Below are 10,367 nucleotides of genomic sequence, written 5' to 3' on the forward strand. Positions count from 1 at the left end.
TGAAATTATCCAGCATATGATTTCTATAGACTTCTGACTCATCATCTTCTGACGGTGGGACAGAAAGGCAGCCAAGGGTGCAAGTAATAATCCTTGGTTCAGAGAGCTATCTCTCAAGAGACATGCTACTGGCTGGTGAGATTATTATGAAGGCCTGAGGTCAAAGAAGGTGGATACTTTCAGTAGTGTCACTCAAATTTCTTGGGCCTTTCCTATGTGCTAAGTTCTAGTCTAAGAAGTGAAGTTATACATGGTTCTGAACAGAAAAGACTATGATGTTTGTTGACTTTTTTCTTTTCTTTTCTTTAGTAATTATTATTATTATTTTTTTTTTTTGGAGAGATTTTCACTGTAGGGCATGTGCGCTCGCCAGACAGACAGAGAGAGACATAGAGACAGAAAGCGAGAAATCACCCCCCAGGGGGGATGGTCATGCCGCAATCCCTTCTCCTCCATTCTCCTCTCGGGATCTTGGGCACGCACGCACACGCGCCCAGCGTGAGTTTTAAGCCACCGGATCCGGGACACGAACCGCGGTCGACTACATGGGAGTCCAGCGACATAGCCATTACGCTAACTGCTGGTTCCCTCTTTAGTAATTATTTTATTAAACATTTTTATGCCACCTGTTGGCCCCTTATTATTATTTTTAAATTTGCTTTAGGACATGTGTGCTCACCAGAGAGAGACAGAGAGAGAAAGAGAAAGTGAGAAAGCAAGTCACCAGGTCTGGAACTTGAATTGCAGTTGGCCATGTGGACGTCCACCACCTTAACTACCATGTCACCTGCTGGCCCTGTCTGTTGACTTTTAAAGAGGGTAGATAGAGGGAACCAGCAGTTAGCGTAATGGCTATGTCACTGGACTCCCACATAGTCAACCATGGTTTGCGTCCTGGACCTGGTGGCTTAAAACTCATGTTGGGCGCGTGTGCATGCGTGCCCAAGATCCCGAGAGGAGAATGGAGAAGAAGGGATTGTGGCGTGGCCATCCCCCCTGGGGGGGGGGCTGATTTCTCGCTTTCTGTCTCTATGTCTCTCTCTCTCTGTCTGGCGAGCGTATGTGCCCTATAGCAAAAACCTCTCAAAAAAAAAAAAAGGGTAGATAGACTAAAAATATATAAGTAATAGGTCCAGCAGGTGGTATGATGGTTAAGGCACCACATAGCTAACTATGGTTTGAGTTCCTGACATGCTGGACATGTGTGTGTGGATGCCCAAAATCCCAGGAAGAGAATGGAGAAGGGATTACAACATGGTGATCCCCCATGCAAGATGATTTCTCACTTTTCCTCTCGCTGTTTCTCTCTGGTGAGCGCTCACTCCCTGTGGCAATAACTTTAACTAAAAGAATGTAAAGTGGTGGGGAAATGAGGCAGGGGAGGCCAAGCAAGTTCTCTCTGAGAAGATACCTGAGATTCATCCTGGAAGGTGATCGGGGTCAGCCATGGGATGAGAGATGGCACAGGCAAAGGTCCTAGCATGGGCAGGAGTAAGAAAAGTCACATTGTTACAGCAGAGTGAGTGGTGAGTGTAGGAGACTCAGTAAGGGGACCAAGATGTATACAAGGGCAGAGGCCTGTGTATAGGCTTTGACAGGGTTTGGACTCTACTTGAAGTGCGAGGGGAAGGCTGAGGATGAGAGTGTTCTGCCAGAGTTCGTAGAGCTAGGGCCACATTGAAACATTCATGGGTTCCTTCCTCCAGGGAAAAATAATAAATATTCAACTTTATGATTGTCTTGGTATAGAGATATATATAATCTGGGCTGGATTCATTAATTTATAGACAGAGAGAGACAGAGAGAAAGTGAGAAACCACTCCCCAGGGGGATGGCCATGTTGCAATCCCTTCTCCTCTTCTCCCCTTGGGATTTTGTGCATGCATGCACACCTGCTGTCATGAGTTTCAAACTGCTGGGTTTGGGACTTGAACTGTGATTGACCACATGGGAATCCAGCACCTTAACCACTACATCGCCTTCTGGCCCCAATGTATATTGATTTTATTTTAAATTAATTTTTCTTTTGATTTCATGTGAAGAAATATTTATTTTCAATCTTTTCTTGAAACTGTAAATGTCATGGGTCCTGGGCCTCCTGGGAGTAATGAATAAATCAGCCTTACCTGGAGCATCACTTGCTCTTAGAGTGAGCAATAGCCAGAGGCATTTTGAACAGATCCTAGGAAAGGGCTCCAGTCAGTCTCCAGTGTCACCCTTCTTTCCTTCAGCTTTTTTTTTTTTTTTTTTTGTGGTGGTTTTTTTTTTTTTTTTTTTTTTTTTTTTTTTTTTTTTTTTTTTTTTGCTATAGGGTGCATGTGCTCATCAGAGAGACGATGGCCATGCTGCAATCCCTTCTCCTCCATTCTCCTCTTGGGATCTTGGGCACGCACACACATGTGCCCAGTGTGTTTTAAGCCACCGGTCTGGGACATGAACCGTGGTCAGCTACATGGGAATCCAGTGACATAGCCATTACGCTAATTGCTGGTCCCTCCTTCAGCTTCTTCATACCCTAAGGAAGGTGCATTTCAAGACCTCTTATGGGAGAAAGATTATGTTTGATGAGAATGGAGATTCAGTTATACAATTTGACCTTCTCTGTTGGCAGAAGACAGAAGAGGACCTGTTTGACTTTGTTCACATTGGCATAGTTGACCCACAAGCCTCTTCAGGCACCAGAATGGCAGTCCACTTGTTGCAGAAGGACTTCAAGGTGAGTTCGTAAGTGCACAGATGGTCTCCGTCCTGGTGTATTCAAGCCAGTGGGAAACTCAAAGGCCTTAGAGCCATGTTGCCATTTGATCTTGAAGTACATGTGGCTCTAAGTTGTAATCAGAACTCAGCCGTGGTGTTCAGTCATAATAGAGCCTTTTCCGAGGGGAAAAGGAACTTATTCACTTTTTTTTTTGGAGAGGGTTTTTTTTTTTTTTTTTTTGCTATAGGGTGTGTGCGCTTGCCAGACAGACAGAGAGAGACAGAGAGACAGAAAGCAAGAAATCACCCGGGTGAGTTCTCCTCCATTCTCCTCTCGGGATCTTGGCCACGCACACACACGCGCCCAGTGTGAGTTTTAAGCCACCGGGTCCGGGATGCAAACCGCGGTCAACTACATGGGAGTCCAGCGACATAGCCATTATGCTAACTGCTGGTCCCAGGAACTTATTCACTTTTAAAAAGGAAATAACATTCTAAAAGTGGAATTTGTCTAAGTCAGGAATTTGTTCTCAGGTAGTCTTCATTTTGCCTCCATTTAGAGATCTGTTTAGTGAAAGAGAAATAATTTCCTTGGAAAGATAGCCTACTTCACCAGACACATTCCAATAGAGCATCTTGGAGGTGGATAGAACAGCTGTTCTAATTTTTCTTTCTTTCTTTCTTTCTTTTTTTTAGAGAGATAGTTGCTATAGGGCACATGCTCTTGCCAGAGAGACAGAGACAAAGAAAGTGAGAAATCACACCCCAGGGAGGATGGCCATGCCACAGTCCCTTCTTCATTCTCCTCTAGGGATTTTGGGCATGCACACACACGAGCCTGGTGTGAGTTTTAAGCCACCAGGTCTGGACTCGAATCACAGTTGATTATATGGGAGTTCAGTGACATATCCATTCCACCATCTGCTAGCCCCACAGGTGTTCACATTTTATTTAATACAATTAGTTACTATCTTTGGACAGTCATATCTAGATGTCTGCTTGACACGTAGGAACACCCCAGCCTTCTGGCCATCAGTGGACACATGGCTCACTCCTCACTCCAACCTCACCTTCTTTCATTCTCAGTGGCATCTCCAGTCAATGTTGGACTAAAGATTTTCTCTTTTTAATTGCCAGAGGGCATGTGTGCTCACCAGGGAGACAGACAGACAGAGAGAGAGAGAAGGAGGGAGAAGGAGAAAGTACCCCCTATGGGGTGTGATCATGCCACAGTCTTTTCCCTTTCATTTCTCCATCCTGTCAGGATTTTTGGGCATGCAAATACATGCATGTTTGACAAGTCGATGCATCTAGGACTCAAACTGCATAGTCAGTCATGTGAGATACAGCACCCTTAACTGCCAGGATGCAGCATTGTGCCTGGACTAAAGACTTTTCCAAGAGAGAGCCTCCTATACATGAATTCCTCATATTTAGGAGACAGGCAAAGATTTCAGAGATTCTCTTGAAGTCTGTCTCCTCTTTTTTTTTTTTTTTTTTTTTTTTTTTAAGCTTTTTGCCTTAGGAAAGACTGAGATAGTGAGACAAAAAGTGAGAAATCATCCCCCAGGGGGATGACCATGCTGCAACTCCTTCTCCTCCAGGCTCCTCCTGGGATCTTGGGCATGTGGCACAGGCACTTCCTGTGTAGAATGGAGGGCCACTGATGATATTATGCAAGGTGGTGCATCTGGATAATACAGGATAATTTCCCATCTCACAATGCTTAACTTAATCACACCTGAAAAGACTGTATTACATGTGAGGTAAGATATTCAGAGGTTCCATGGATTAGGGTGTGGACGTGATTGCCTACCACAGTGCTCACTGCCATCAAGTTGATGTGTCTTTTCATTTCAGCCATTCTGATGGGCAGTTCATGCTATCTCTTTGTGGTTCAGAGCAGTAATTTCTTTTTATTAAAGGATTATTTTAATTTAGAATTATTCATCATTATTATTTTTACAACTGACCAGAGAGATACAAAGAATGAGAAAGAGGGAAAATGAGAGCACAAGCTACCAGGTCCAGGACTCAAACTGTGGTTGGCTATGTGGGAGTGCAGTGCCTTAACCACTATGCCACCTGCTAGCCCCAAGAGCAGTGATTTTAAATAAACACAAGAATTGGTGGTAGAGTTGGTAATAATTACAATAGTTTGTTACAGATCACATAACTAAATAGCACTCTCTGATGGCTTAACCAAGAGAAATGAACTTTTTCAGAGTTCTGGAGTCTAGGTGTTTGAGATCAAGTATTGGAAGAATTGTTTTGTTCTGAGGCTTCTCATCTTGGCATGCAGATGGTGCCTTAACACTGTGTCCTTTTACATCTTCTCTGTATCTGTGACATCATTCGTAATGATCTGGGCAGTATGGCACTGTGCAATTTGGCAGCCATATGAAAAGTTCAGTGTTGGACCCCAGTTCAACTTGAACACAGCAGATGTGTCTATAGGTGAACTCGTGGCTAAAAAACATGAAGATTTTAGAAAAGGTAATTACAACATGGAGACTCTATTGGGAGTACCTCTCTTTATCTCTCTCTGTCTTTCTCTCATAAAAGAAATTAACATGAAAAACTTAACCATTAAAAAATACATAAAGACATGTATATAGGGTGCATTGTGTGTGTGTGTGTTTCAGACTTGAATGTGGACATCCAGGAATGTCATGACATCACTGTACAGAAGAACCAAAAGCACACTGGAGAAGCCTGTCTGCACTGTACTGCATTAACACAATGGTATATTACAGAGTGGTGCAAAACTCCAAATATAATTGAAGATCACTTCTTCAGTGTAACGATATACCATGGATTGTTTCTCCATTCACCTAGGGATGATGAACACTTTGAATTACTTCTAGTTTGGTACTGTTGTGAATAAAACTGCTGTGCATATTTGTGAGGGTAAATAGCCTAATAGCAGGAGGCAGTTATCTGAATGCCTCATTAATCAATTCACTGCTAACTGACTGACACAAGCCTTGGATACGAGGGACTCTATGAAAACATTCATGAGGGAATGGGAAACATCCTGACCCTGGCTAGGTTATGCCATGCCAATTTGATACAATGCTTATGGCTTGCCCACTATCCTGTAGTAAATGACACAACCTTCACTGAAGTTTCAACAAGCCAGCACATCTGTCAATAAGCAAGCTGGTTTGATACAGGATGCATACCCAGGCCAAACATGACAGCACAACTAAACACCACAGCTTGTCTGTGTTAACTGGCATTTCTGCCTCAGTACCTTTTCTTTTGTCCCAACCTTTTGCTTTGCAGGACCAAGCCTCAGGTGGATGCCAAAACATATTTATGTACAAGTTTTTGTGTGGACACTGGCTTTACTTTTCTCCATGATAAATAACTGCCATGAGCAGGACTGAGTCCTGAGTTACAGATCAATTTTTTAAAAGAATTATTTATTTGGGACCAGTAGATGGCCTAATGGTTATGTCATTGGACTCACACGTAGTCAACCATGGTTCATGTCTCAGCCCCAGTGACTTAAAACTCACACTGGAATGTGTATGTGAATGCTCAAGATCCTGAGAGGAGAATGGAGGATAAGAGATTGCATTGTGGCCATTCCCCCTTTGGAGTGATTCTTGCTTTCTGCTGTCTGTCTCTCTGGCAAGCGCACATGCCCTATAGCAAAAATCTCTCTGAAAAAGGAGAAAAAAGATAATTATTTATTTTATTTATTATTTAAAATTTGCTATAGGGCATGTGTGTTCACCAAATATATATACATATCTATCTATCTATCTATCTATCTATCTATCTATATATATATATATATACCTATTATATATACCTATATATATATATAGAGAGAGAGAGAAAGCTGCCAAGTCTGGGGCTAAAATCATGGTCGGCCATGTGGGAGTCCAGGACCTTAACCACTACATCACCTGCTGGCCCCTACAGATTAATTCTTTTTTAAATGATAAGAATCACTAAGAGAAAAATGGACCAAATGTCTGAACATGTAATTCACAGAAAGAAAAACTAGAATTCAAAGAATAGAAACATGCTGGATTTCTTGAAATTTTCTAGCTATGCTTTTAAAATAAATCAAGTGGTTTCCATTTAAAAATACTGATATTAAAAATAACATGGAACTGACACACACCAAAAAAAAACCAAAATGGTCCACAAAATATTTTCCTTTCCTTCTGAAGGTTTTATAATGCATTGTTTATCATTAACTAGTCTTTTGCTCTTAAACTTAAATGAACAATTGAGACAGTTCCAAGACTATTCTTCCACCACTTATTAAGACTGGGGTGGCAGGAATTATGGATATTCATTTAGCCTTCTGAGCTTTCTGGGCAGACATGATGACCTTGCTACCTCCAACAGCCTCTTGTCCATGGCTTTAATTACATTCACGGCACCTGTCTGTCCCGTATCAGGAACAGCAAAACTAACCAGAGGATAGTCAGAGAAGCTCTCAACACATGAGTGCTTGCCAGAAACCATATCAACAATGCCAGCATCATCAGATTTCAAGAATTTAGGGCTACCTTCCAACTTTTTACCAGAATGGTGATCAATCTTTTCCTTTAGCTCAGCAAACATGCAAGAAATGTGAGCCATGTGACAGTCCAGTACAGGAGCTTAGCCAGTACTGATTTGGCCTGGATGGTTCAGGATAATCTCCCAAGCAGTGAAGCCAGCTGCTTCCATTTGTGGGTCATTTTGCTGTCACCAGCAACATTGCCATGCTGAACATCTTTGACAGACATATTCTTGACATTGAAGCCCACATCGTCTCCAGGAATAGTTTCAGTCAATGCTTCATGGAGCATTTCAACAGACTTTACTTTAATTGTCACGTTGACTGGTGCAAACGTGACCACCATACCGGGTTTGAGAACACTAGTCTACACTCGGCCCACAGGACAGTGCCAATCCCACCAATTTTGTACATATCCTGGAGGGGCAAGGGCTTGTCAGTTGGACGAGTTGGTGGTAGGATGCAATCCAGAGCTTCAAGCAGTGTAGTTTCACTGGCATTGCCATCTTTACGGGGTACTTCCCATCTTTTGAACCATGATATATTAGCATTTGGCTCCAACATGTCACCTTTCCTACCAGAAATTGGCACAAATGCTACCATGTCAGGATTGTAGCCAATTTTAATAATGAAGGTGCTGACTTCCTTAAAAATTTTCTTGTATCTCTTCTGACTGTAGGGTGACTCAATAGAATCCAATAATTAGTTGTTTCACACCCAGTGTGTGAGCCAGAATGGTGTGCTCATGGGTCTGCCCATTCTTGGAGATACCAGCTTCAAATTCACTGACACCAGCAACAACAATCAGGACAGCACAGTTGGAGTGAGATGTGCATATAATCATGATTTTGGTAAAGTCTCTGTGTTCTGGGATATCACTTATGGTCATATAATACTTGCTGGTTTCAAATTTCCATAGGGAGATATCAATGGTGATACCATGCTTCTGTTTAGCTTTCAGTTTACCCAAGGCCCCGGGCATATTTAAAAGAGCCCTTTCCCATCTCAGCAGCCTCTTTCTCAAATTTTTTGATAGTTCTTTTGTCAATCCCACCACATTTGTAAAACAGATACCTAGTAATGGTGGATTGCATTAATCTACATGTGCAATGACAATGATGTTGATGTGAGTCTTCTCCTTTCCCATTGTGTCTTTGATTTAGTGGTGATTTTCATGACACCTGTGGTCTGGCAGCAGACCCATTGCAGAAAAGCAGCTGTGTTTGTTAATGTATCTATGAAACCCGATTTACTGACAAAAAGAACCAATTCTTTTTTTTTTTTTTTTTTGAGAGGTTTTTGCTATAGGGTGCATGCGCTCACCAGAAAGACAGAGAGAGACAGAGAGACAGAAAGCGAGAAACCACCCCCTGGGGGGATGACCACGCTGCAATCCCTTCTCCTCCACTCTCCTCTCGGGATCTTGGGTACGCATGCACATGCACCCAGTGTGAGTTTTAAGCCACTGGGGCCAGGACTCGAACCACAGTCAACTACATGGGAGTCCAGCGACATAGCCATTATGCTAACTGCTGATCTCAAGAACCAATTCCTAAGAGACTTTTTTTAAAGAGACTTTTGAATGCTGTCATTTATATTTTGACTACATGACTGTCAGTTTAAATCATAATGACCGACATCACCTATACAATCATCATTAATATCATTATTGTCGTAACAATGCCATCACCACCATCACTCTCACCATAATCACCAGCATGATCATCACTGTCACCATTGTTACCATCTTCATCATTATCCATCAGCATCACTGCCACCATTGCCATTACCACCATCACCATCATATTTATCATCTTCTTGCTATAATCATCTCTTTTTTCTTTGTAATGAATTTTAAAAAGGATTTTTTTCATTGAGAGTTTTTTCTATAGGACGAATGTGCTTACCAGAAAGAGAGAGACAGACAGACAGAAAGTGAGAAATCACTCCCCCTCAGGGGGGATTGCACGTCACAATCCTTTCTCCTCTATTCTCCTCTCAGGATCTTGGGCACGCATGCCCACGTGTTTGGCGTGAGTTTAAACCACTGGGTCCAGGACTCAAACTACCTTCAACTACTTGGTAGTACAGCAACAGAGCCATTAGGCAAACTCCTGGTCCGTAATAAAAGTTTTTATATTTGCCAGAGGATGTGTACACTGTCCGGAGATAGAGTGAGAAAGCACATGCCATTGGGCATAGTCACCCACTGTCATCCCTTCTTCCCTATTTCTCCAACCTGTCAGGATTTGGGACATGCAGACACACACACACACACAGCTTTTTTTTTTTTTTTCAATCTTCCAGGGCTGGGACTTGAATTGCAAGGTCAGCCATGTGGGTTCCATTTTCCTTTACTGAGACCATGTTACTGACCCATCATCACATCTCTGTTATCACTATCATCATTGACATTACCATATTACCAACCTCATCACCATCACTGTCACACCACCATTACCTTCACCACTATTAATGTCATTGCCATCATCTCTACCATCATATCATCACCATCATCACCATGATATCATTACTATCGAGATGATTACCAACACCACAACCATCAATATTATATTATCACTACCATCAGCGCCAGCTTTATAATCAACATTATCATCATCTGAAGCACCATTATCACCATCTTCACCACTGTCACCATCATTATTGCCATCACCATCACTGTATTCACTACCACCTTCACCACCACTTATCCACCACCTCATAATCATCATTATTTATCATCATACTCACAGCCAGTCCAAATCTGCTCTCATGTCTTGTTTTTCTCTGACATATAACCCTGTCCTGAACATCTTTATATACCAAAATCATGAGTTTTATTTGTTCGTTTGTTTGTTTTTGAGAGGTTTTCGCTATAGGGTGCCAGACAGACAGAGACATAGAGACAGAAAGCCATAAACCCCCCCCCCCCCAGTGAGGATGGTCACGCCGCAATCCCTTCTCCTCCATTCTCCTCTCAGGATCTTGGGCACTCACGCACACATACCCGGTATGAGTTTTAAGCCACACGGGTCCGGGACGCAAACCGTGATGGACTACGTGGGAGTCCAGCAACATAGCCATTACGCTAACTGCTGGTTCCCTTGTTTTGACTCTGAGACAGTGTGGAAGGAACGTGGGA

General features: G+C 42.5%; 1 pseudogene; it reads right to left on the reverse strand.

Annotated features, from left to right (window-relative positions):
* Window positions 1-7,012: 7,012 nt before the first annotated feature.
* LOC102494626 (putative elongation factor 1-alpha-like 3) lies at window positions 7,013-8,372 on the reverse strand (annotated as a pseudogene).
* Window positions 8,373-10,367: the final 1,995 nt, after the last annotated feature.

Source organism: Tupaia chinensis, unplaced genomic scaffold, assembly GCF_000334495.1.
Source record: "Tupaia chinensis unplaced genomic scaffold, TupChi_1.0 Scaffold144336_1, whole genome shotgun sequence".
NCBI classification, from domain to species: Eukaryota; Metazoa; Chordata; class Mammalia; order Scandentia; family Tupaiidae; genus Tupaia; species Tupaia belangeri.